The 23,320-nt window shown below is 43.8% G+C and overlaps 1 pseudogene across 1 annotated transcript in view; it reads left to right on the forward strand.

Annotated features, from left to right (window-relative positions):
• Window positions 1-23,320, forward strand: part of LOC147729622 (uncharacterized) — a 98,239-nt pseudogene that overhangs the window by 35,623 nt on the left and 39,296 nt on the right. Inside the window, exon 4 of the transcript XR_015308338.1 lies at window positions 18,519-18,632. The product of XR_015308338.1 is annotated as an uncharacterized LOC147729622 (transcript). The remainder of the gene's footprint in view (window positions 1-18,518; window positions 18,633-23,320) is intronic.

The raw sequence follows: 23,320 nt of genomic DNA on the forward strand, positions 1-23,320 counted from the left end.
CATCCAAGTGTCAGTAACTATTAATCAGTTTTTGAACTAGGTGGTGACATCTTCTGAGGCCTTTTGAAGGGTGTTTTAGCCCCAAATGTCAAATAGAGTTATAAATCATATTATTAGTTAACGTTTACTCATTGTCAAAATAAGTGTTTTGACTAATCAACAAACATTCCCATCTTTTACATGCATAGTTTGCATGTTACATATTAGCAAATAATACTTTAATATGAATATCCACTTTTGACTAGGTTCCAAATATGGCCCTCATTATAAGTTCGGTCAGACCGCAAACGACAGCCTGTGGGTTAAGGTCTGACCGACATCTAGTGCACTGGTCTGACCTCCGCATTAAGAGGCAGTAGCATGCGGAGGGACTGACTGATGGTTCTGACGGGCTCAAAGAAACCGCTGGTCGGAAAGTAATCCCCAACAATGGGGCGGTGCCTGCTCAGGCTCCGCCTTATCGTAGGGAATGCGATTTCCCTTTCAGACAGCCTTTCAATGGCGGAACGAAACGGACTTTGGGGGGGGGCCCTAGCATGGCCCCCGTCCCTCTGAGGCCTCTGCTCTGTGGTGCCCCCCCCAAACATCTATGCCCGCAGGCCAGGCACCACATGGTGCATGGCACACAGGGCATGGATGTTTGCAAACATCCATTTTTCCAATGCGGGTTGTGCTGTGGTCCTTTTCTGGCCACTGCACAAGCGGCAATGGACAAAAAAAGTTGTTTTTGATCGCCTTGCGGGCGGTCGCATCCAAATTTGTAAGATGGAATCGCTAACTATTAGTTGGTCGGTTTCCATTCCGACACGATGCTGGTGAGTCCCGCTCGTCTGACCGGCATCGTAATCAGAGCCTAGGTCTTTCTTGTTTTGTGTATTTTCCCAGGGTTAGGAAATGTAAGGAATTTCTCATATCTTTAAAATGAAATATTTTTGTGTATTCAGTAAAAATATTTTTCATTTAATTAGCCCTTCCTCCACTAGTTCTGGGATGTGAACTCAATTTAGTGGACTGTCCCACACTTACTCTATGCAGCACCTACGTGCAAACCTTTTAATTGGAAATTTCTAATGCTAATTTTTTTTGAATTCCCACAAAATTAAGACTGTAGATGTGAAACTTATTTCAATTATATTTTCCTAGCCACAATCCCTGGGAATACTCGGTGGACTAAAGTAAGTTTAATCATCCCTGTAGTGCATAGCGTACACCTGAGTTCATGTATTGCACATTTAAAGGTAATAAATATGTACACATTTCATGTGCTGTCAATCATGTATCAATCACTCATGATCAAGTTTTGTTTTTTTAGGCTCAAGTCAGATTTACACCTTGAGGACATTGTATAAATAGTCACCTTGAAGTCTATGACATACTTGTAATATTCAATTCCAAAGCATCTAATAGGTTAAATGAGATGGTGCAGGTATATAAATATTGAACGAAACAAGCAAAAAAAAACGGTACTACATGTGGAAGGGCTCATATACAAGATTCAGCGAAGGAAACAATAGGCCTGGCTTTGACTGCCAGTCTTTTGGCTTTGTCAGTGCCTGTTTTGTTTTTACGATAGTATTCGCAAAACGTTATTGTCGAGTCCTCCACATTGTAAAAAAACACTGGCTGAAAACAAAAATATATTTTTGGTCTCAAAAAGTAAACATTGCTATGGGAGTCCCTGACACTGAATGGCACTACTTTGTGTGTGGTGGTGCTACTTGTAAAAAGGCAGAATGCTGTCAGTCATAGTGGTTAGCCAACTTATGAGGTGGGTTTACCCATTACCCCATTCTTTATTCTGTAGTGGGTGGATAAAAATATGAATGACACAACTGTAGACCAATGGATGAACACACTTTAACAACAAGTTGTTGTTAGAGAAGTTATTGAATTGATTCAAGAAAAGTTTGTATGAGGAGATGAATAGAGAAAGAGATATATTTAAAATCGATTTGAACGTCTAATTTATAATTTTCTTAAACCTATTAAAGCGAAGTGTTATACATTTCCAACTTCATTATGTTTATAAAACTGTGCCATCTTTTATTTCATCTCAAATTGTTTAAAAACATAAAGGTTTAAAGATTAAGTACGGGATTGACAAATACCACAAAAATTGTTTATACAGCTTAAAAAAATTAGAAACCTACTTTGTGCAGAAGAGTTATTATGCAGTTTTGTGCTCCATTATCTTCTGCAAAAACAGTTTTTTTGGTGCAAATTTCTATCACTGGCAAAGTTTTGTAAAAATGACAAACTTCACGCTTTTGTGAATTTGAGAGGTTTGCCACTTTTGCAATTGTATTTTGTTGGAATTAGAGTTTTCACAAATCAGAAATGAAAATAGCCTAGGTCTTCCTCTTCCTTACTATCTTTTTTCATAATCATTTTTCATTGTGGAGCAGAGACGTGGTGAGGCTGCAGGTTGGTCTAGCTATATTACGAGTTTACAATATTTTTTCTTTCTTGAGAGAATTTGCTGTGCTTGTCCTTCATTGTTAATGTTCCTACAAAATCCACTTTCTATATGTTCGTTTTTACACAACGCTGCATAAGCCTTGTACAAAATCTTGTTGTTCCATTCCTAAACATAAAGGTCAGAAGTATCTGTAATATTGAGTTAACATTGTGATTATGTGTTTTCTTTTTCTTCAAAATGTAGCACAGCCTGTTTTATTTTCATTCAGACCACTTAGTAATTCAATCTTCCAATCCACATTGATAGCACTAGTGTGTTAGATGGCCTCATCCTGATTGAAGACTTGGACACGTCGCCATACTAAGAGGAGCTTGTCCGTTACAATGTTAGGTAGCCCACATTCGGGCAATCTGAATGTCACTTTCCCACATCCGAAATGTGCACCTGGTGTGAGCCCTTTTAGCACTTGTTTTTCTTTGTCATTGTAAAAAACCCACTGGCTAAAAACAGCAGAGTAAGCATAGTGCACTTACACAAATTTGAGGACATTTGTAGGACTTCTATTCATTTATGTAACTCTGTACAAGGCATTGTTTGAAGTATTTTTCTCTTTATGTTTGGGTTTTGGGAGCTTCTGTATAACCCAGTTATCCACTCTGGTCACCAGGTTCATTATGTTCAATTCAGTGCCTTTTTACACTGGACTGCTTTGTGGGAGCGCTTTATATCTTGCTGTATCAGCATATAATACCAATATTCCGCTTTCGTTCAGCTAGAACTATGATCCTTAATATCTGAGACTAGTTGTGTTTCTTCAGTTTAGTCCATGAGACTCATTTGTAACCTGTGTGAGTGCTGTGTAAAACTCTATAAAAGTTATACAGAAAAAAAAACTGCAGCGCCAGAGTTTTAAAGTTGCTCGCAGATCATGTCACTAAACGGCTTCTATGCAGAGAGCTGTGTGAAATGGCACCAGCACAACTTAGCGGTGGTTAATGTAGGATTTGTACTTGAGGTATAATTTCAGTACACAATACTATACTATGCAAAACTCCTGCTATGCTATGCTGTAGTTAGGTGGACAATATACTGCCAAGAATATAAAAGGCCTATTTCCAACTTCTAATTTAATCAAGAGGAGACCGGTATCTGAAATGGGCTCTATATGTAATTTGGTGGCTACGAGGGCTTGCTTTATGATAGCCACAACCCCCCCCTCCTGTTTTGGTGTTAGAGCGATTCTCATTCAGTAGGAAATAAACTTCAGGAATAGCTTCTAGCAAGGATGGCTTCTAAATCCCTGTTAAGCATGTAGAAAGAGTAAATCTGGTTGATCAGTGTATAACAGTCTGTGTTGAACCAATCATCTTCTATTCAGATATATTATCTTTATGATTTTACTATCAGCCTTTATGGTGGGATGTTTCAAATCCTTGTCCATTCTCTTTTTCTCCGACAGTTCAAAATCCCATTTGTATGAAGAACATTCAAAATGTAATTCGAGGGTTTTAGCTTTACTTGATTTCAGTAGACAAGTTTGGGCAAATAAGTCCGATATCCAGTACAGTGGTTAGACCTATACTCTTTTGGGCGCCGATGGGCGCAGGCGGGCTAGCATTTGGCATGCCTTCAGCACTTATAGATGTAAAATAATATAAGTAGAATCAGAAATTCACAATATTTACTCTCTTGATTTTACTAAGTGCACTGTGCTTTTAGCCTTGTCATTTGACTGACATCTTTCATTTCTTTAAGCACATTTGAAAATAATGCCGATGAAAGTTGCCCACCACAAAAATCCCAAAGAATAACATGGACTGTAATGCCCTTTGAGGAAAAAAGTAAGAAGTAATTTAAAAATGTGTCTTTTACAGGTGCAAAGATTTCTACTTTTCATTTATTTGTGCTAAGCAAATAGTGTAGGCAGAAACAGAAAGCAGTGATGTTCTCTGTACAGGTTCGGAAACCATAAGGGCAAATGTGAGCATGTTTTTAAATTAAAAATAATGTATTTGTTTGGAGAGCTATAATGGTTAAGACAAGTATGATAAAGGGTATGAAATGCTTCCACTTGTGACATAGAGTAACGTATCCTTATAATAGGCCTGGGAGTCTTTCTAGCCTGCTGCTTGTCAATGTGAACAGATGTAAATTATTTGGCCACATATGGTCCTTTAGGTATCATATTCATCTGTGGCCAGCTCATAGTTTTGTGGTGCAATGGGAGATGACACATGGTAAGTTTGCTGTCCACTTCCTAAACAATGCGGCTGATATGTTTTCCGCACAGACTACATAATGTCTGGCCAAGTAGAAATACACTTTGGGCAATTCAAGCTAGGTTATGAAGCTCTGTTTGCTGTCACCATTTGTTCTGAGTTCAGCGTTGTTTGTTGAATATTAATGACACAAATTACTCTGCAGAACCATTGTGTACAGATTTTGTTTATTTTGGAAGTGCTTCTTTGACTTGCCTGTATTTGCTAACCTTGGAGGTCTGTAGTAGATTCCACGCTCATGGTGGGAATTCAACCAGGTGGAATAGTTGTTCATATCCAGCGCAGTGAGCCTTGCAGGTTTAGTGCTGGCAGAATTTGTTCAAGCAAACATTGGCAAATAGAAGCTATTTCACCTACGCAAGACATATTGGCTATGCCAATGCTTTTTAGCCTTGTTCTACAGCAGTGTGGAGTGGCATGGTGTAGAGTGGACTAGAATGGAGTGGTGTCAAGTGGAGTGGCTTAGAGTGGAATGGCTTACAGTGCGGCGGGGTAGATTAGAGCAGAATGGTTTGGATTAGAGTGACATAGAGTGGCATTGGGTGGAGTGGAATGGGGTAGAGTAGCATATAGCGGTACTCTGGGGAGTGAAGTGGCGTAGAAAAATGTAAAGTGGAGTTGCATATGCAGTAGCATTAAGTGGAGTGGCATAGAGTGCAGTGGTGCAATGGCGTACAGTGTCGTGGCATAGAGTGGTGCAGAGTAGAGTGCAGTTGCATAGAGTACAGTGGTGGAGATTAGAGAAGAGTGGCTTCCGGCAAACCTTGCGCGTTACTCATCGGCATACTGCCGCTCGTTGCATCGTAGTAGGCATTACCCGACCATATTTTAACACGAGCTGTTCATCCTTCAGCCTTCGATACTCTTTGCACCTTTATGCGTATACTTGGCTTTAACACCCGACTAGGACCGGGTTGGAATTATCACCGGTTCCTCGATACCACGTAACTCCACACGTTTTCAGCACTGAAGAGTCATGGGTTAACACCCGTTCTGACGAAACACGCGTCGGCTGGTTTCTTTCTCCGTGGGTCTCCTTTGATAGGAGGACCATCCACATACCCATTAAAACAAGGTAGAAAGAACACTTGTGTGATCTTATCCTTAACACCTTACTATGATTACTCATATCATTACATTTGTTGTGTGCGCTTGATTTGTCTTTCTACAGTTGCATACAGTGGTGCAGGGGTGTAGAGTGCAGTGCCATAGAGTGCAGTGGTATAGAGTAGAGGGTAAAGGGTGGGAGAGACAAGAAGCAACATGGATAGGGGGGCAGGTGGGAGAGCATAGCATCTATATGTATGGGGATATGGAAGACGGACTGAAAACAGAATCACTCACGAACACAAAAAAGTACCTTAAAAAACGGGAGCAGTGTATGGACACAAGTACTTGGTCCATGCTCAAGGGGAGGGCCAAAATCAAGAAACAGATATGACGTCTGCATGCTGTGACCTGCAAATGGAAGCAAAGCAAATGAGAGCAATGCTAAAACTAACAAATGGCAAGATATGGGCTGGCTGTAAGCCCGCTGTATCTAAACAATAGTCTCTCAGGTCAGTGCATGAGCTGTCTAGGTGAAACCTAAGAAGGTGTTACCTTGCTATTAAACTTTAAGTTTAACTTGTTTTTAAAATATTTCTTACTTGGGCTGTTTCAAATTTGTTTACTTACTTCTACCTTTGAAATAGTAAGTGCCATTCGACAATGTGTGACTACAGAGTTTATCACAAAAAGAGCAGATGATGGACAGAATACTGAATAAATCAAACATTCACCCCCCCCCCCAGTCACAGATCTAGGTTTAATCCATTGTTTTGTTTTGATCGCCACATCACCCTGTTTGGGCCCATCCATATGCAAATCAGTCTTGATCCTTCTTCCTATGGGAACAGTCCAGCCCGAGCTGCCAGGCCAGGTTCTCTCCAGACCAGAAACAAGTATCCTGGGGCCGGTTTCAGGGTATCGCCTCTCATCAGCCAGAATAGCTTTAATTCAGTGGCACAGTGAGCAAGGGTCCCATGTCTGGGAATACCCTTCCCACTTAGGGCGACAAAAGCAAAAAGAACAACTGATGGACAGAATGCTGAACAAATCAAACATTTACCACCAATCACAGATCTGGGTTTAATACATCGATTTTCTGCTCATCACAGTTTAGACCCAGCCTCATAAGCTAACTGGCTGATGAGGGATAATACCTTGAAGATGTATCTTTCTGTGGTTCAGGGAGGACCTGGCCTTGTAGTTCGGTCTAGACTGTTCTCATGAGGAGCAGGGTGAAGACTGAATTGCAAAAGGGTAGGTTCAAACCGGGGAGGCATGGTGAGTGATGGATTCAACTCCGATCTCTTGACCGCGCTTGAGTGATTGAAAAGTTTCAGCACTCCATCCATCAATTTGTTGTGAATGCTATGTTTGCCCTAAGTGGCCAAGGGTATGCCCAAACGTGGGTCCCTCCTCGCTGTACCACTGGATTCAATCTATCCTGGCTGTTGAGGGGTGATTTTTGCCTGCATATGGACGAGACTGTATGCAAGAAGGAATTTATCACATCAGAATAAATCAATTCAAATCTGCATTTTATTTGAAATGAAATGAAATGAAATGAAAGAAGTATTTCTAGAGCGCACTGCGGCCAAGCGGCTTCCTGGCGCTAAGGAACACATCCAAGTCAGCCAAGGGGTCCGGGGGAAGTTAGTCGGGAAAAGCCTGAAGAAAGAAGAACGTTTTTAGAGCTTTGCGAAAGTGTGAAAAGATGGGAATGGAGCGAATGGAGAGGGGGAGAGTATTCCAAATCTGGGGAGCCCGCACCGAGAAGCGGGTGCCGCCGGTGCGGGATTTGCGGAAGCGGGGGACGTGAAGAAGAGAAAGGGAAGACGAACGAAGAGAGCGACAAGGGGCATGAGAAGAGATTAAAGAATTAATGAAGAGAGGAGCGGAGCGGGCATGCGCCCGAAAAGCCAAGCAGGCAAGTTTGAACTGGGATCTAAAGTGAACGGGGAGCCAGTGGAGGGATTTAAGGGCGGGAGTGATGTGGGAAAACTTAGGAAGACGGAAAACAAGACGGGCAGCCTGGTTCTGGATGGCCTGGAGCCGGCGGATTTCGTAGGCCGGGATGCCTACGTACAGGCCATTACCATAATCCAGGCGGGATGTGATGAGGGCAGAAATGATGGCTTTGAGGGCATCAACAGAAAAAAACCGGGAAATTTTTCGAATAAGACGGAGGGAATGAAAGCAGGAGGAAACGACGGAACTGATGTGCGCATGCATAGAAAGATCATTGCTGATCTTAATACCCATGGTCCGGGCAGTGGGGACTGGGGAGGGGGGAGGACCGAAGGAAAGGGGCCAATGAGCAGAGGACCAGGGATTAGAGGGGCCACCAGTGAGAACAAGCTCTGTCTTGTCAGGGTTGAGCTTCAAATGATTGAAGCTCATCCATTGGGAGATAAAGACAAGAGTAGAGCTGAACTTGGGGAGAGAGTGAGTAGGAGAAGATAGATCAAAGACGAGCTGGAGGTCATCTGCGTAGTTATACACAGAGACCCCCAGACCGAGAAGAGAAGAAATAAGGGGGCGGATGTAAAGATTGAAAAGAAGAGGGGAAAGGGAGGAACCTTGGGGAACCCCACAAGTGACCGGGAGGGGGGGTGCAGCAAAATCGGAGAGGTGAACTGCCTGTGATCTGCCCTGAAGAAAGGACGCGATCCAGGAGAGGGCAGTGCCCTGAATGCCCGCTGCGCTGACACGGTCGAGAAGAATGGCGTGGTCGACCGTATCAAACGCAGCGGACAGATCCAGCAGGACTAGGGCCTGGGGGAGATTACTGTCGGCCTCCCCCTTCAGTTCATCCAGGACCGCAAGGACCACACTCTCGGTAGAGTGGCCTGGTCGGAAGCCAGCCTGGTGAGAGGCCAGGATGTTATTTTCCTCGATGAAATTGGAGAGACAAGATGTTACGTAGCTCTCAAGAATCTTCCCAAGGTAGGGAAGAAGGGAGATCGGCCTAAAGTTCGATGGGAGGGAGGGGTCCAGGCCAGCTTTCTTCAGGATAGGAAGCACAATGGCAGTTTTGAAGAAGAGGGGGACAGAACCCAGAGCCAAGGAAGAGTTAAGAAGGGTTAAAGGAGGGGTGGGGCAGCAGGTGTATAGGGTTCTGAGGATCCGTGCAGGTGCACAATCCGCCGGAGAGCCGGACTTGACCTTTACAAGAAGGTCACGGAAGAGCTCAGGTGAAATGGGTGTAAAATGATCCAGAACAGAGGATAAAGAGAGGACATGATCCGGTAAGTTGAGTTGAGATACAGTCGGAATGTTAGCCTTGATGGTGATTATTTTATTGATAAAATAATCATTCAGAGAATGACAGAGGGACTGAGAAGGAGCGGGGGACAGACTAGCACGGTCGGAGGTGGCGAGACTGCGCACCAGTGAAAATATCTCGCGTGATTTGTTAGCCGCGAGAGCTACACGCTCCGAAAAGTATTTGGATTTGGCCGCTAAGATGGCCAGTTTATAAGTATTTAAGAGGGCCTTGTAAGTGAGGCGGAGGGTGGGGCAATAGTTACGGCGCCAGCGACGCTCAGAGCGCCTGAGGTCTAATTTCAGGGATCTGAGGTCGCTGGAAAACCACTTGTGAGCGTCGTGGGGGCGAGCAGATCGGATCTTTTTGAGTGGAGCAGCCCGATCGCAGGCCGAGGAAAGCCAGATGTTAATAGCATCCGCCTGATTCTCCACAGAGAGGTCGGTCAGGGTGGGAGCCGATGAAGACAGAGAGGAAGAGAGATCGTTAAGATCAATCTTGTTCCAACTCCGGGCCCAGATGTTTTTGGGCAAGGGGGCTTTCTCGGATTGGCCTAGGTCGATAGAAAAGGAGATCAAAAAATGATCAGACCAAACGCAGGGGGAAATTGAATTAAGCGAGGGATTGCAACGCAAGGACCAGATCTGGTCCAGGGTATGGCCATGGGTGTGAGTGGGGGCCGAGACATGAGGGAGGAAATTAAGACAACGAAGGGTGGCAGAAAAGTCTTTAGAAGAGGAGTCCTCCCTCGGGTCACCCGGCCAAAAATTGAAGTCCCCGAGTAGGAGTAGCGAGGAGTTATTTACAGCCAAAGTGGCCAGGAGGTCCTGCAGGGTAGACACAAATGATGGCATGTTTTGCGGGGGGCGATACAGAAGGATCACCGTGAGGGGAACAGGAAGCTAAAGCGAGCGGGCCACCAGGAAGTCGACACCAGGGATGCTAGGATGCGGGAGGAGCTGGAATTGCAAGGAGCGGCGGACTATCATAGCCACTCCACCACCAGTTTTGCCATCAGGGCGGTCAGCGCGGAGAGCATAATAGGTGCTAGGGAGAATAGCCAGAAGGTCAGGGAGGGAATCCGAGGAGAGCCAGGTCTCAGTAAGAAAAAGGAAGTCCGGGGAGTCAGTGTCCAAAAGGTTAAAGAGAGCGGTTTGATTTTTTATAGCAGAGCGAGTGTTGAGAAGAAAAGCAGAGGCAGCGGGGAAACCAGGGGAAGCGCGAACAAGGGGAGGCGAGGAAGAGATTAAGGGAGGGGAAATGGGCAAAACTGGGCTAGTGGGGGAGGGGACATGAATACCGTGCAAAGATAAATGTTTGACTGTGGAAGGAGAGAGGGGGGTAGTAGCGGAAAAGGAGGAAAGTTGGGCAGAAGAATACATCAGAGGAGGGGCGGAGTCTGTGGCCCCTGGTCCCGGCCCGTCGCGGACGGGCGCAGACGGGCTTGCCTTAGGCGCGCCTTCGGCGCGCAAACGGCGCGCCCGCTGCGCCCGTCCGCTGCGCGAACGGTGGAGGCACATGATTAATAGTGAAGTTTAGGGGGCGTGGCCAAAAGTGGGCGTGGCCGGGGGAGCGTCCGCTGAAGGCGGCAGGCGATGGGAAGTGATGCCGCGGCAGCGTCAAGCTCGGCTGCGCGGGAGGGAGGGACGAGGGCAAGGTCCCTGAGGCAGGTAAGCGAAATGTGGATTAAAAAGCGCGATCAAGCGCTGCAAAGTGAGAGTGGAGGGAGTTAAAAACAAAATGAGGCTACGAGCTCCCGCGGAAGGCAAGGGAGTGATCCTGTTGAGGGTGAGCTTTTAATCAGCTCCTAAAAAGCGTCCCAAGGGGGCGTGGCCAGGAAGTGGGCGTGGCCGCGATCAAGCGCTGCAAGGTGGGAGTACAAGGAATTAAAAACCAAGAGGCTACGTACTCCCGCGGAAGGCAAGGGAGTGATCCTGTTAGAGGCGAGCTTGTAATCAGCTCCTAAAAAGCGTCCCGGGGGGCGTGGCCAAAAGTGGGCGTGGCCGGGGGAGCGTCCGCTGAAGGCGGCAGGCGATGGGAAGTGATGCCGCGGCAGCGTCAAGCTCGGCTGCGCGGGAGGGAGGGACGAGGGCAAGGTCCCTGAGGCAGGTAAGCGAAATGTGGATTAAAAAGCGCGATCAAGCGCTGCAAAGTGAGAGTGGAGGGAGTTAAAAACAAAATGAGGCTACGAGCTCCCGCGGAAGGCAAGGGAGTGATCCTGTTGAGGGTGAGCTTTTAATCAGCTCCTAAAAAGCGTCCCAAGGGGGCGTGGCCAGGAAGTGGGCGTGGCCGCGATCAAGCGCTGCAAGGTGGGAGTACAAGGAATTAAAAACCAAGAGGCTACGTACTCCCGCGGAAGGCAAGGGAGTGATCCTGTTAGAGGCGAGCTTGTAATCAGCTCCTAAAAAGCGTCCCAGGGGGGCGTGGCCAAAAGTGGGCGTGGCCGGGGGAGCGTCCGCTGAAGGCGGCAGGCGATGGGAAGTGATGCCGCGGCAGCGTCAAGCTCGGCTGCGCGGGAGGGAGGGACGAGGGCAAGGTCCCTGAGGCAGGTAAGCGAAATGTGGATTAAAAAGCGCGATCAAGCGCTGCAAAGTGAGAGTGGAGGGAGTTAAAAACAAAATGAGGCTACGAGCTCCCGCGGAAGGCAAGGGAGTGATCCTGTTGAGGGTGAGCTTTTAATCAGCTCCTAAAAAGCGTCCCAAGGGGGCGTGGCCAGGAAGTGGGCGTGGCCGCTATCAAGCGCTGCAAGGTGGGAGTACAAGGAATTAAAAACCAAGAGGCTACGTACTCCCGCGGAAGGCAAGGGAGTGATCCTGTTAGAGGCGAGCACAAATTATTATTTTTCTTATTTTTTCAGAATCTTTTTCATTTTAAGAAGGCTTTATGAAGCACATTACAAATACACAATACAAAACATCATCATGTCAAAGAATCACCTATATATACCATTCACACTAGAAAAACCTAGCAGTCATACTCTAAACTCATTCACACAAAGGTCTTTCAGCTTATGTATTCCCAAGGGTGGTCTTCCTGTTTAGGGGCATCTAGTGGTTAGGGACCTGTTTCCTTGCTGTTTCTTCAAGTTGGATGTCAGAATGAATATTTTATTATAATTTGAATATCTCAGAAAGTTCATTTAGTCCATTGATTGCCGTGTTAAATCTCACAATCAGAGAGGCTAATATAGGTCCCTATGTTTTTGTCATTTACAGCTATTGGTCCTGACGAGATTTATTCTGATGTGATAAATTCCTTCTTGCATACAGTCTCGTCCATATGCAGGCAAAAAGCAAGTGTATTTGATAATATCTGACAGTATTGGCATTTTGTGTTGGATTCATAGTTAAGGCAGGGTTTGGCCTTACTGTCTGGAAACCCATACCCAGTTTTGGTTTATCGATTGTGATAGCAGGCAGCAGCCTGTGTGGTAGCCCCTACGTGTGGAAACGTGACCAAGAGATAGTTGTGACATTGATTACTCCAGTTGGAGAATCAGGAACTTTGTCCTGCGTCGCGTCTTTGGTTTGTGTGATTTAGTGTGTGAAAGAATTCGAGTGAGTGCGTGTCAAGTATGTCAGAGAATGAAACTTTTGCCTACAGCGAAGACCATATAAAAAACCTACTAGCGGATCCACCCCTCTTTGCATCCGCCTCATTAAGTGTGCCAGCACAGAATCAAAACGAAACAGACAAGTTGCTAAGGCTAAGGAAGAAACAAATCCGGACAGACCTACATGGTCATTTTCTCCTCCAACATTTAAGAGCAGGCACTATCCCGGGAGGCCTACAAATCAAAAACATACCTGTAATATTCACGGAGGATCCCATCTACAAAAAGGGATATAGTTTCATTGAAACTAAGTGTAGCCGGGACCTGATGGTCCTGACCATTGAGACAGCCCACAGACTATCAAAAGTCCAATTGGAGGAAATTGAGAAATTACAAACAAGCATAACTAGCAACGAACTAATAACGGATGCGAAAGGACTACTGGATAAAGTTGATAAGGAAATTAGTGAATTTAAGGATTACACCGTTAATCAAAAAACTAATCAGTTTGAAAAAGATCAAAAAAGTTTTAACATAGAAAAGGTGTACCCGTACCTCCAACAAGACTTCTACTCGCGGCCGGACTCTAGAAGATACTTACAAGAGAACCAAGGAAGATCATTCCAAAAATACATAACGTTCTCAGATACATCATCATCAGGAAGCAATAGTGAAGGAGAGAACATAGAACAAAGAAGACCAAATAATAGAAGAGGTTCCTTCCAACAAAATCAACAGGGTCCTTTTTTAGGAAGAGGCCAACCGAAACCGCGAGGAAAGCCGAGATACAACCAGCCATGGGAGATGTCAACAAGACGCCACAACTACAAAAACTGACGCCATCACTAATTTTCAATATCTCCAATAAAGTCCTAACCAAGGATGAAGAAAACATACTTCAGAAAGGACTTTCATTTCTCCCCTCCAAAAGGACTGACTTCGTGAAACTCAAAACAGAAACCATTGAATTTTTTCGTAAAATCAGACTAAAAACGTATTTTACTGAAAATCCAAGCAACACCAACATGGAGATTACTGGACTCCACAATAAATCAACGTTTTGCCCTCCCAACTACAAAACGCCAAAGGAACTACTAACTTTTGAGAGAACTATTCTCTCACCGATTGGAGAAATGGAGAAAAAGACCCAGTGGATGAAATACAACATCACTAAATCCGAATCCTTAGCACTTACAGATTTGACAAAAGATACATCGGTAATAATAAAGCAAGCCGATAAGGGAGGATCTATTGTGGTATGGGATCGACTATTGTACCAGAATGAAGTCAAAAAACAACTTAGTGACATCAAATGCTACCGCAAACTGTCCAAAGATCCCACAATGGAATTAAAACATCAATTGCATTCCATTATTGATGAAGCCTATCAAAAAGGATTCCTTGGAAAAAGGGAATTTGAATACCTCAAGATAAAACATCCCAGGACCCCACTCTTCTATGTACTCCCTAAAGTACACAAAGACGCAAGCACACCACCCGGACGACCCATAGTATCTGGTTGTGAGTCATTGATGGAACCAATTTCTAAATTCGTGGACTTTTTTCTCAAGCCATTTGTCCCTAAGGTAAAATCCTATATTAAGGACACCACTGATTTCATCAATAGACTAAGAGATGTGAAATTTGAAAAAGGAAAAGAGTGGTTGGTTACTATGGATATAACATCCTTATATACTCAAATTCCACAAGAGGAAGGAATACAGGCATTAAAATACTATTTGGATACACGAGAGAAGCCGGAACGAGTTCCCACAGACTTCATCATACAATTAGCACAGTTTGCTTTAAAGTACAATTATTTCCTTTTTGACGGTGATTTTTATTTTCAGACAGGAGGCGTAGCCATGGGGTGTCCATTTGCCCCTGAATTAGCCATCCTCTTTATGTCTATCTATGAGGAGAAATTTGTTCATCAAAATAATCCATTCCATCATGCCATTAAACATTGGAGTCGTTTTATCGACGACGTGTTCTTCATTTGGTCTGACACTGAAGAGGAATTGAAAACATTCAACCAATGGCTTAATAACAGGACTCAAGAGATCAAATTCAGTCTTGTTTTCTCCAGAGAGAAAATCCCATTTCTAGATGTAGAAGTGTACCCTTCGGACGAAGGAGGTCTAATAACCACTCTCTATAAAAAAGAAACAGACCGCAATAGACTGCTACATTTTACCAGCAACCACCCCCGCAGTCTTAAAGAAAATCTATCCTACGGACAATATTTAAGAATTCGGAGGAATTGTCATGACAGACAAGAATACGAGAAACATGCTGACAAATTGACCAACAACCTAATGGAGAGAGGATACCCCAAAAAACTGCTACATCGCTCCAAAAAACGTGCTTGGTGGACTCTGAGAGAACACCTTCTGGAAAAAAAGCCCAAAAAGACACAGGACCGAATAGTCCTAGTAACCACCTATTGCCCAAATTCCAATATGCTAAAGAAAGTCATAAATAACAACTGGCATCTGGTGAAAAACCTAAGCGAAGACCTTCAAAAACCACCACTTTTCGCCTTAAAAAAAGAATCGAATTTGGCTAATAAATTGGTGAGAGCCGCACTGCCTACTAAACCAGCCACCAACTTAAGAGGCATGATGGGCTTACCCCCAGTGAAGGGACACCATAAATGTGGAGGGTGTAACTGTTGTGATTCGACGGAAGAAGGATCAGTGTTTAAACACAACGGTGTGTCATGGAAGCATGAGCAATTTACGAATTGCAAGACTAAATCCGTAATTTATGGCATCAAATGCCCATGTAACCTCCTGTATATTGGGAAAACCAACCAGGAGGTACGCTCTCGCATCCAACAACACAAATCCAGGATAAAACGAAAGGTACCCAATGCTCCGCTTGTCAGCCATTGGCAATTGCAAAATCACGATGACAATGATGTCCGATGGACGGTGCTACTTAAGGTGGAACAAGATCCTAGAGGTGGTGATGTGGACAGGAAGCTGTCCAAACAAGAAGCCTCTCTGATTGTGAGATTTAACACGGCAATCAATGGACTAAATGAACTTTCTGAGATATTCAAATTATAATAAAATATTCATTCTGACATCCAACTTGAAGAAACAGCAAGGAAACAGGTCCCTAACCACTAGATGCCCCTAAACAGGAAGACCACCCTTGGGAATACATAAGCTGAAAGACCTTTCCAAATTAACAGAGCGTAAATCAATAACTACTGATTGTATAGTGATATTCCAAGCCAATGCATCAGTAAAAACTAAAAGCAAGTAAAGATATGGGAATTTGTGACCACTCCAAAATGGCGACCGAAAGACTCGCTTCTATCATATGACACCGGAATTAGGAAGAACATAGACACTAGGATGTCTCAAATAGATAGACCGGAGGACGGGACCCGTCTAGGGAACCCAGTAACATATACATTACTTTAATGAATAAATAACACTTGCAGATCGAACTTTCGAGTGATTCCACTATGAAATACCCAAAGCAAGTAAAGATATGGAACCACTCCAACATGGCGACCGAATGGATCGCTTCAATCACGTGACACCGGAAGTAAATAGACGTTTAGACGTCCCGAACATACAGATCGGAGAATCGGGACCCGACCGGAGAACTCAGCGATTTATAAGGTACTAGCTTAGCCCATATCCGCTATTAATTTCTAGAACGCTCGCATCACAAAGAAACTAATCCGCTCCCGCTCTCGATCCCCTAGACGCAAGAAATCCGGCGCCCGAACTAACATAGAGGTCGGCTCCCGGCGTTGGACTAACCGGTAAGGCGATGTGTGCTACTACAGCTCCAACTCACTAACGCTGGTGAGGGTCCAAAAGCGCTAAAGTTGGTCCATTCTCTTTCTCCCTCCAGACGCCCCGTGGCCAGTTGACAAAAAACAAAGCCAACTTTTTCCGGTATCTAAATTGATTTACCCGGTAAGAAGCGACGCAATCTATATGCTACACCTTAAGTCCCCATTTACAATTTAGATCACTGATGGTATTCTTTACCCCCCTGTTTTTAGAACTAAGGACATACTACACTCCTTACCAAGTAAGTATGACTATGAGTATGACTGTTATGGAACTGTGTCAGGTTTAAGCCACTCTAGTAAATATATTCAATTGTCATACAGGTGGTCCCGCTCCGCGAATACTGGGGTTTATATGAGGCACATGTTGCAACATTTAGAGAGGTAAGAGGCAGAGTTATGGGTGTTGAACCCATGTAGGTTAATGCACTAAGAGGCCACTTACTAATATAGGTCCCTATGTTTTTGTCATTTACAGCTATTGGTCCTGACGAGAACTCCTCAAACTTGGAGTTCGAAACGCGTAGACCCCCCCCTTTGTTCTGATAACACGTTTATCTCGTGGAAACCATAAGAGGATTAAACTAACTTGTACATCAAAGTGATTTATATGAAATTGTACATCTATGGTTTCTTTTCCATACACTGCTGATAATTGTACATAAATTGTGTTTCTTTACCTTTTAGAGTGTTAGGTGTGTGAATGAGTTTATAGTATGACTGCTAGGTTTTTCTAGTGTGAATGGTATATATAGGTGATTCTTTGACATGATGATGTTTTGTATTGTGTATTTGTAATGTGCTTCATAAAGCCTTCTTAAAATGAAAAAGATTCTGAAAAAATAAGAAAAATAATAATTTGTGCAAATAAAATGCAGATTTGAATTGATTTATTCTGATGTGATAAATTCCTTCTTGCATACAGTCTCGTCCATATGCAAGCAAAAAGCAAGTGTATTTGATAATATCTGACAGTATTGGCATTTTGTGTTGGATTCATAGTTAAGGCAGGGTTTGGCCTTACTGTCTGGAAACCCATACCCAGTTTTGGTTTATCGGTTGAGGGGTGATAGCATCCAGTCCCAGGATGCTTATTTCTGGTCCAGCGAGGAACTAGCCTGACAGTTCGGGCTGGACTGTTCTCATGAGTAGCAGGGTCAGGACTGATTTGCATATGACTGGGTCCAACTTGGGTTGGCAAAGTGGGCTAAAGAATGATGCAACTCCTATGTCTTGACTGGGGTGAGTGGCTGAAAAGTTTCAGCACTCGATCCATCATTTTGTGTTTATAGGTTTATCACAGCAGTAAAATTAGGACACTTTAATCTTAATTTGTATTTGTGCTTCTGTTATTGGTGCCCAGGTTACAATTCCTGTCCCCTTTTGATATCGCTACCAGTTTTAGAGGCTAATGACAGCTAACTTTAAAGACAACATCAAAGGAAAGCATAATGTAATGTAAGGTGGATTTGTAGAGCGCTGCTTGTCACCCTGAGGTTATCATCATGCTAATGAAAAGTTAAAACATAAACATAAACAGTAAAGATCAGCATTTTCTTAATTTTCGAAATAAACAATTGTACATCCAGTTGAGTTTTTCAGCAGGCCTACTGGCTAATTTGATGTGTCCATTATGAAGAAAACATCTTCCAGTTATGGGCAACTGTTTCTGCATGTTGAGGTTGATCTATATAGCCTGTGTTTGCTATATGGGTGAGTAGTCGTGCTTTACAAGAAATATCATTAGATTGATTGATCTTATTTATGTTTGTGTAACCTCTTTGATTGTGAAGCTGTCCAAGATACTCTGATTTCAGACACTGATTGGCACAGCTAAGTCATTACTGTGCTTGGTCAACAAAGGAAAAATATATATGTAATGTTTTCCCTTAAATAATCTGTAGTAACTCTATTTTTGTGAGTTTCACTCGGACCTAGAAGGCAACACCCCTACTTATATCTCGTGCTTCTTTTATGCCAGCTGGTGTTCGGCAAATGCCTAGGGGGTTTGGGAACCAGCTCCATTTGTTCATTTCTCACCACATACGAGGCAAATTTGTAGAGCGTAACTATTCCCACAAGTCATAAAAAATAGTTAAGGTTTTATATGCTTGCTTCTTTTCTGTTTCCAATAGGATTTCCTGCTCTTAATGATGATGTTATCTTGCCGATGGAATAAGATGTCGAAGTCGGCTTGGCGGTTGATGGTACTTCAAAAGGAGAAGAAAGTATTATTATTCCACACTCTGGTAGCTTACAAATGTTTCTAAATCCTTCCGTTACTAACACAAGGCTATGCTTCATAGTATTAATAATATGCCCAGTCTTGTATGTTATGTGTATCCGGTGCGTTTGATAGCATGTGAAATCTGTATATATGGACTTTTCCATCAGTCAGGAGGAAGAGTCGTTGCTGGGGCTAACCTGGCCTCAAAATAGACCTGGTGGGGTGCAATACCTTTCTTTAAACAGTTGTAACTATTCTGAATAATCATAGTCATACAAGTATACATAATTCCTATCTTCATAACACTTAACAATCTAAATTATATGTGCAAAAATGGAAAAGAGTCGTTATATAATAAGGTGTAGCAAATTGAAGGAGAGCACCCAGTGTTATTTCGAAGTAAACCACCATACTGGGCGATGGGAAAAATACTGTAAAGTTGTGGTAGCCTGGTTTCATCTTAGGTAACACTGTTTTGCAGTTGTGAGTGATGCTGTATTACCATCAATGAAAGGAGAAGCCGTTCCTGTCAGTACCAGAAAACGCTGGTACTAACGTGCTGCATTTTCCCATAGAAAAACATGCAGAACCATCATTTTCACATGTTGGTTCATATTTAATGCTAAATTTGCAGTTTGATTATGATTAACAATTACAGTAATGCAGTTAAAGAATCCTGGGGATAAAAGCACAAAAACAAAAAATATTCAGCATTTTATAAATGCCCGGTCCTGTGGTAACCATTGTATAAAATACTTTTATAAGCCGAAAAGTCAGAGAAATGTGATGAAATATTTGAACATCACAGAGGCTTTCACATCTGAAAAATGACTAAAATAGCTTAATGTATTTAACTTTCATAGAAGATGCCAGATATGAGCATAATACCATGTGAAGAGTACTGAAGATTTGGTAATAAACATAAAGGGACTGACATATTCATTTCAAGAAATACTTTGAATGTTCAAACTAGAAAAAGGGCCATTTTAGTTGAATACTGAGAAAACTGTTGTAGTCATCGGAGCATTTAACTGTTGCAGTAGCCTTGTTTGACGTAGATGAAGCCTGTACCTCAAATCTATATGCCCAAAACACATAAAGCAATGTAATCTGTCCTGCACTACATCCAGGCAATAGGCATGATATTCCTGTAGTTCTATTGCATTAGTACACCGTTGGTACCAGCTTCACTGCAATCAATGTGTCATGGTTTTCCAAAACAGTCCTGAAAACACTGGCTAAACCTTTGCACTGAAAAAACACCTTCACTACCAAGGTTGCAAGTGCACTCTCCACTGATCCAAAATAAACTAATCTCCAAGTCCCTATCCCAGTATACAAGTTGTCAAACTAATTAAACAGGCTGTATCAAGGGCTGGGACAATCACAATAAATTGTTACAACAAATTTCGCTTCAGGGTACCACTAGGGCACCCCACACATTACTAACTATGCAGAGTCTTCTACCCTCCTTTTTTCTTTTTATGCATGATTCTACAGTAATCTCACGGAATATCAACTCCCTCATCACCATAGTCACTTTCATAGAAATACACAGTATTACAAACTACAACAACTTGCACTTGCTCCTACATTCATGAAAGCTAACCCCGGTTTTTCATACAACTGCAGATAAATCCTCAGAGACCATTTGCTCAATACAGACTTCAGACTAGTGCGGTTCTGCCCAACACCAAGGACCAGAACCACATCACAAGAATTACTCTCTTCTCTAGTTCAAGACCAGCCTTTGACTCTTAATCTGCTTAATTTCTCAGTGACGTTTGAAACCATGGACTATGCAGTACTCTTAAATGGCCTCTCCTCTACCTTTTAAGTCAGTAGACAGCCTACCAATATCCCACCTCCCTTTTGTCCAGTAGCACTCACTGGATCACACTAGCTTCCTACCTATGTAAATCATCCAACATTTAGTGCTGAACTCCACATGGATTGGCATTCTTCAGCAACACATTTAATACCTTTTAATGATCCTCCTGGCCAATTTCCTCGGCAATTACCACTTTGGGTACCCGATGTACGTGTATGCCAATGATCTGCATAGTAATCTCTGATGAGTCCCTTCACTGTAGGCAAGTCTTAAACAGTCCTTTTCAACTAGAGTTGAAATGTGCAATGCATCCTTCCATCCATGCAGTGTTTCAGATAAAAGCTCAAGACCCTGGTCTTCATTTGAAAAGTATAACCAGGTTCCTTCGCCAATTATTTTTTTCCAACATTCTTTCATGTGTTCCCCTGTGAATATATGCCCACCTTTTTCTGTCCAGAAACCTACGTCCGCTTCTTATTTTCCTGTTAACGTATAGCGTATATTACTATTTAAGTAGGTTAGTGAATTATTTATCTCGACTGCCATTCAATTACATTTGTATAATAAGCTTTAAAGCTTAACGTATCAAGAGAGCCTTTGGTGCAGAAGACTTGCTAAGACAGAAAGAAAGCACACACGGGTGAGGCCAGTAGGCCGTGCTTTTTTTTTTTTTTTTGTAAAAAGGCATGGGTTTTTGTTAGAGGAAGTGCTTTATAATAGTTGTGCGACCTGGTGTGTGTTGTTCCCAGCTGTCATACAAAGACAATACCATAGTGAAGCAATTTCTTGGGCTACAGCAATATAGAAGCTGGAACTAGATGACTTTAATAGTAGAGCAGTATTTTTGTTGCATCTGTAAGAAAACCTGTGCTTTGCACATCTTTGCATAAAAATCTATAGTTCCAACAACATGTTAATGTGACCACAAGGTAAAACAAACAAATGCACAAGGATGATTACTTAATAGCATAAGGCTTTCGTAAAGACAAACAGGATACAGTTTCTAAACAAATAGTCCATAGACCGGCAAATAAACTGTAATCGCTTCAGTAAATTAAATACATCAAAGCAGACACACTGAATTACACCGAACTACAACCTGCAGGCCATGTTGCTTCTGTTGCATCATTCAAACCCGATGGGAAAACTGATGCAATGAAAAATCTATGAAGTGGCTTAGGTGGGCTGACCCAAAGCCTACTCTGTACCACTAATATGTCCCAGAACCAACAAATAAGAACCAACAAATAGGCAGGGAAATGTGTTTTTTAAGCTTTTAACATGGATGTATCAAAATCAACCCTTTTTAAAAGCCTTAGATGGAAGTTTTGCCTTTAGGACCGGAAAACCTCTCCACTCTGCCACTGAATTAATCCCTCTCCATCATCCTTGGATCATCTGCATCACCAGCTAATTTGTATGTATATTCGTTTCAGAAATACCAGCATTTGTAAAGCACACAGCTACCTCCGGAGAGGTGTCCCGGCGCTGGGGCCCTCGGGGAGATTAAACAAGCTATTGCCCAGAGTCACAAGGTGCTGGGCAAACCTGGCACTGGGGATCGAACCGTGAGCCCCCGGGTTCCGGAGGCAGCCGCCCTGGCCGCTGCACCACACAAACAGTGTTCATAAATACCAACCCCTATCAGCATAAGTTCAATTTGTCGAAACATTACAATGACAATATGTATGTTTTCTGGTATAGGAATGAGGAGGGGGGTGATTTTTTTTACAATGGCTTAACACCCAGAAGGAACATTTACAATGCACTGTTAACATTGATACACAAACATTTGGCTATCTTTGATTTATTGATTGTGACGCCTCGGGGTCTTCCTGGTCCTGTACTACAGCTAAGGGAATGAACGGGGTTGTGGGGGCAGGAACTATCCCTTCAAGTAGACTCACGGACACTGGGAATCTGGGTAACGCTGGCTTTATTGCTTTTAAAGTACGTTTACGATACGTGGTTTTACGATAATAGGGAAGCGCTGTCTCTGCTTCCTCCGTGAGTCTTTGTAAGCGTTTCTCTGTCGCTGTTTTCCTCTCCTCCCGGTGTCTTCTGGGACTGGGAGTCCGATCCTTCCGCTCCACGGTGTCGGGCCGCCTCGTCGATGTGGAAGGAAAAGAAACAGCGTTTTAGCCTCCTGGTCAGACCGTTATCACAGGGAAAGGGGGTGAGGACTCACACGTGCACAGCTAGGTTCTAGGGTGCAGGATAGTGAGGGGTGGGGTAGTGCACAGGGTGTGAGTGTGATATTCCTAAGGCGGTTTCGCCCACTTAAAGCCCGCCCAGCCCGCAAGCCGTGACCGTACCTCGGGTAGCCACACTTCCCTCGATGAAGTGTGGCTGGGCGAAGAGCCTTCCTGTTGGCCTCCTGGCTTTCTCCGTCGTCCTCTCTCGGCTGGTCCTGTTTCGGTATCTCGCCTCCGATCCTCTCCCGTTTCCTCTCCTGCCTCCTGCCTCCGATGTTCCCTCTTCTCCTCTCCTTCCACGTTCTCTTGACTCCACTCCCGACTCTCCTCCGCCTCCGCTCGACTCCACTCCCGACTCTCCTCCGCCTCCGCTCGACTCCACTCCCGACTCTCCTCCGCCTCCGCTCGACTCCACTTCCGACTCTCCTCCGCCTCCTCTCCCGATCTCCTCTCGTCCTCTCCTTCTCTTCGCTCTCCGTCTCTCTCACCTCCGAGTGCATAACACCCCTGATTGGGTTCCTGGGCTGCTTTTACCTGAGTCCCGGAGGCGTGTCCGGTGTGGCTTTCGCTGTCCAGCTCCGCCCAATTAAAGAAATAGTGTTCTCCGACCTCTTCCGTGTCTGTGTCGTCCAGTTCTGCAGGTCCCCGCCAGGCGCCTGTATGCTGTTCAAAGAGAGGGGAGAC

The sequence above is a fragment of the Lissotriton vulgaris genome, chromosome 2_1 (assembly GCF_964263255.1).
Source record: "Lissotriton vulgaris chromosome 2_1, aLisVul1.2, whole genome shotgun sequence".
Taxonomy (NCBI): Eukaryota; Metazoa; Chordata; class Amphibia; order Caudata; family Salamandridae; genus Lissotriton; species Lissotriton vulgaris.